At 48.5% G+C, this 5,302-nt stretch overlaps 1 long non-coding RNA gene across 1 annotated transcript; it reads right to left on the bottom strand.

The window, feature by feature from the left end:
* Positions 1-531: 531 nt before the first annotated feature.
* LOC134446739 (uncharacterized) lies at positions 532-2,384 on the bottom strand. Its single transcript, XR_010034472.1, has 3 exons — positions 1,786-2,384; positions 1,169-1,192; positions 532-679 (listed from the first exon to the last, which is right to left on the bottom strand). It is a non-coding gene; the product is annotated as an uncharacterized LOC134446739 (long non-coding RNA).
* Between the last annotated feature and the right edge of the window lie 2,918 nt (positions 2,385-5,302).

Here is a 5,302-nt window from a genome sequence, read left to right as displayed (position 1 = left end):
GCACTTATTAAGACTTCGCTTCCTGAAATCATGCAAGGATATATAAAACCGAGACGTTTACAGAATAAATATTTTCCTCTTAGCTGAATGACGAGTTTGACGTCATGATACACCACGTAACCGCGCTAAACCAATCGCGTGGCCGATTTGGACAGCTGTCAGTCCTCTTGCGTTTCACAAATTCGACTAAAATAACAAGATTTTTTTTTTAAAATCTCTCGCTAAAGGAAGCCAGATTAATTCTTAACAGTGAACAATGACAGTGATTAATTTATATCTTGAAGAACAATAATGCATGTAGTTGTCAAAGGTAAAGACATAGCCCAAATAGAAATATGATCAATATCCAATATCAATAATATGATGTAGGCTATACAAAGTGGTCCAACTGTTAAATTGCACTTCTACCATGAAGACTCGAGAGGCAAATGAACGTTATTAACATTTATTGAGCAATAGACATGATACAAAAATGCAATAATCCGTTTGGCGAACAATTTACACTTGATATAAAATGCATAAATCTGTTTGGCGAAGGTTCCCGTCTTCGCGTTGAACTCCGGGGTAGGACGGCATATCCTCCAGCGGAGATGGAGGCGGGCGTAGCCTGCCCCCTAACAGACGGGAACCACTGGTGACGGTGGACGGAGGGGTGGTGGTGGCTTCAAAGTCGGCTTAACTGGAAAGCACAGAACAAAATGAGTGACTGATTTTTAAACAAACGTGAATGCGATCCATTGGCTGAGAGGGAACGATGCATGAGTGATGAGTAACGGGGAAATCCCCAATCTTGCGTTGTGATTGGTTGACGATCCTGGGCAATGATGACGCATGTATGCTCTGTCAAAAGGGAGATTGGATGGTTAGCCTAGTAAGTTTGACAGCCGAGAAATTCGAGTCTCCCTGGTAGAATTTACGCAAGCTCCCATTTCTACCATGAAGACTCGAGAGGCAAATGAACGTTATTAACATTTATTGAACAATAGACATGATACAAAAATGCATGAATCCGTTTGGCGAACAATTTACACTTGATATAAAATGCATAAATCTGTTTGGCGAAGGTTCCCGTCTTCGCGTTGAACTCCGGGGTAGGACGGCATATCCTCCAGCGGAGATGGAGGCGGGCATAGCCTGCCCCAAAAATAGAGATTAGAAGTGAACTCACCTACAGCTTACAAGGAGACACCATCTGAAAGACATGAAAAGTTAGTTAGATGATTGATTGATAGACGGAAGATGAAGGACGATAGGTGATGATGATGATGATGATGATGATGATAATGATAATGATGACAATGATGACAATGATGACGATGATGACGATGATGATGGGTGATAGGTTGGAAGACGAATGATGATAGATTAAATGAGATTATAAATGATGGGGATGTTCTAAGGCTTAAGCTATGGGCGGCAGTCTAGCCGATGTGGTGATGATGATGGTGATGATGATAATATCGGTACCTTTGGCTATGCAAAAAGACACGGCGCGGATGCGCTGAAAGCAGAGAGACAGCACGGCGGTAGGTTATGCTTGAGAGATGCACCTTGGGCGGGAGAGCGCTGTGAACTTAGATTGTGACGGGAGTAGGTGGAGAGCCAGAACCGTGACCTTGGTCAGGAGAAAGTGGAGGCTTAAGCTATGGGCGGCGGCCCGGCAGAGGCTGGAGCCCTGTGATGATGACGATGATGATGATGCTGATGCTATGTTAACAGGCGATGGCGCAGATGCTCTGAGAGCAGAGAGGCAGTAGAGCGTTATGATTTGATTGATAGATGCACCTTGGTCAGGAGAGCGCTGAAAACTTAGATTATGACAGTAGGTAGGGAGCCGGAATCGTGACCTAAGGGAGAGAGTAGAACATGGTGATGAATGAGTAAATGAATGAATGGATGAATGAATGAACGTAGGCTATAATATAATGTAATATGGTATGATAGTTGACATCACGGATAAACAACCACGGCAACTAGCCTGGCTGGTTCGATGTTACAAAATATGGAGATAACAGGCTTACGGACCACTATAAAATCAATCTGATAGATGAGAGAAGGATAGAATACAGACATGACCGGGTGACCGGAGCGATAGCCCCCCAAGAGATAGAGTGAATGCCGCCGACGCAGCAAAATACCACCGTCACCAGAAATGAGAATAGAAAACATAAAGTTACAGACCAGATATAGCATGCTTCAATGACGTGATGAGGAGTGAGGCAAATGCAGGAAGCGCATGCGCCAGACGACCAACGGCCCAGCGCCTTGATCGCAGTAGGGGACAGACCCCGCTTAGTGGCCGTGGTGGCCACGCCGATTCTGAACGAGCGTGCTGCATACCTCTTGGGCGAGGAATGAGAAGAAGGAAACAGAGTTAACAGAACAGAAACAGCACACTGAGCAAGATGACAGAGCGAGGAATGAGCCGAATGCAACACGCACAAGCGTCGGACAACCAGCAGCCCATTGCCTTAAAAAGCCCGCACTATGCGGGCGTCTGCCCAGAGTGGTGAGAGAGACAGCTTGAGACAAAGCATGAGTAGCTAACATTAAAAGACAAGCACCTCGGCCAGGATAAGCAGGAAGGTCAGGTTAAAACAGAGGAGAATCGGCAGACAACTGGTAATCACGACCTAAGAGAGGGAGATAGCAGAGCTTATAGCTGAAACAAACAATGAATAAAACACCAAGAAAACATCTCGACCAAGAAAATAATAACCCCATGTCAATTATGATAAACACCTACGCGGTGAGGCGCGGTGAATGCTTGTGCAAAGCAGGCATTGACACAGGCAGTGGGGCGGATGCCCTGGTTGGTTGAGAGAGACAACTTGCGGTAACTGCATGATTAGACTAGCAATAAAAAAGGGGGGCACCTTAATCAGGAGAATGCAGAAAGTGCGAGCTTACGACAGAGGAGAGTTGGAGAGCCGGTTATCGAGACCTGAGAGGGACAGAGCAGAAAGCTGAAACATCACTGAATAACGGCACCAGAACAAAAATGGCATATCAAAATAGACATAAACTCCTACTCGCTACCAGTGGGTAGCTGTGATAAGTTTGTCATGCAGGATGGATGAGGATACCGATACAACCAGGTGACTGGCGCTAAAGTTGGGGCGACAGCCCAGTGCGATGCTGAGGCGATGGCCCATTGTGATGCCGAGTTGTGATTTTGAGCCGTGGTGAGCCGTGGTGTTGAGGTGAGACAGCCCAGGGCAATGCTGAGGTGCGCCGTTAAAGCACGAGCCCCAAGGCGCCGACCCAGGGTGATGTGGAGTCGCCGGCCCAGGGTGATATGGAGTCGCCGGTCCAGGGTGATGTGGAGTCGCCGGCCCAGGTTGATGTGGAGTCGCCGGCCCAGGGTGATGTGGAGTCGCCGGCCCAGGGTGATGTGGAGTCGCCGGCCCAGGGTGATGTGGAGTCGCCGGCCCAGGGTGATGTGGAGTCGCCGGCCCAGGGTGATGTGGAGTCGCCGGCCCAGGGTGATGTGGAGTCGCCGGCCCAGGGTGATGTGGAGTCGCCGGCCCAGGGTGACGTTGGGGCCGATGCCCAGTCCAATGTCGGGGCCGATGCCCAGTCCAATGTCGGGGCCGATGCCCAGTCCGTCGTCGGGGCCAGAGCCCAGTCCATCGTCGGGGCCAGAGCCCAGTCCATCGTCGGGGCCAGAGCCCAGTCCATCGTCGGGGCCAGAGCCCAGTCCATCGTCGGGGCCAATGCCCAGTCCATCGTCGGGGCCGATGCCCAGTCCGACGTTGGGGCCGATGCCCAGTGCATTACGTAGCGTATGCCCTACGTGGAGCGGCAGATGCACGTGTATGTGAAAGTGTACGGGAAAGCAGCAGAGACCACCATCACCAGATATGAGAAAAACAAACACAATCCGACACATCACAGTCCGAGCGACCTGACGATTCCAATGAAGCCTAAGGGCACGAGTGGTGTACAGAGTGAGAGGGTTAGCCCATGGACGGCTATCAATGGGGTGTGATCAGAACCCTGACAGGACTCCATGGGCCGAGTGTCATGTATACTTAATTATGATTATTAACCGTCATCATCGATTTACATTTCCACGGATATCACTCATTTATTGACTTATATTTGGACGGTGTACATGTAGCCCATTGTGATCAAAATAACTTGAAATAGACAAGGCATTGCGACAGGCTACTATATCCCTTGATGCTCAGCGACCGGGCGCAGGCCGAAAGCCCCGCGTGATCTTTAAAAGGTACACTGTGCAGGAAATGGTCAAAAAAGGTACTGCAACTTTGCTGCTCATTGAAACTGAGCTGCCTATTGCCAAATTTGGTCTTACATGAAAGTTTACCATGTAATAAACAATATTTTCTAGTATGGTCCAAGTAAAGGTTTTTTTTTTTTTTTTTTTTGGGAAATTCAAAAATGGCGGACCATGGAGAAGATCCCCCCTTTCATGTAAGAAAAGTGCAATTTTTCCAGTCATAAGAAATACTTAGAATTTGATGGTGGGGGCAAGTATTCATGAAAAAAGTAACATTAGTGAATTTGCAGCATGAATTCTGGAAATAAACAACTAAAAATCACAGTGTCCCTTTAACTAAATCCAGCCCTGAATGACTTGAAGCGGGAGTGAGGAAGCAAGGTACACTTCTATCAATACAAACTGCAGGCAGTGCGATGACATGAGGTGATGATTGGCAAGCGCGCATAGCTTAATGTGCGAGCCAGCAGTCTAGGCCTACGAACCGAAGCCATAACTCTTAAAAGTCAACGAGACCGCCACTCCTGCGCCACATGGGCCAGTCCATGCAAACGAAAACGTAAAATAGCTTGTGTTGTGGGCATGGCTACTGAGCGGAACATTGAAAATAGGCGGCTGCAAACTGATGAACGCACGACCGGAATCCACATGAATGAAAAACTAAGCGGTGCTGCGGCCCGTAGGCTGAGGTCCTTGCAACATCGCTCCGGAACATAGGAAGTAGGCCTACGTTTGTAACAGCACGTTTGACAATTACGAGTACATGGCTCTGCAATGTCCTCCGTCCGGTGTCGTGACAGGCAGCACGAAACACAGAAGGTTAACGTCGGGTTATGCGTGCGGGCGAGGCGCTTCGAGATATAATTAGCCCATTTAAATCTGAAGGCCTACCCCCAGTGACGTTCCAAAAAAGCCACACCAACCGGTTCATGAAATGCTCTATAATGTTGGCAAGCGAATCACCAGTCCATCCGCAGCAGAGAGGCCGACGACGACCAAGTAAATGGTGACTCGCAGTACCCATAACGCCTCCGTAAAAACCAATGTGCTGAGCAG

The sequence above is a fragment of the Engraulis encrasicolus genome, chromosome 4 (assembly GCF_034702125.1).
Source record: "Engraulis encrasicolus isolate BLACKSEA-1 chromosome 4, IST_EnEncr_1.0, whole genome shotgun sequence".
NCBI lineage: Eukaryota > Metazoa > Chordata > Actinopteri > Clupeiformes > Engraulidae > Engraulis > Engraulis encrasicolus.
Note: the sequence above shows the minus strand (reverse complement) of the source record. Positions and strands in the feature narration are given on the sequence as shown.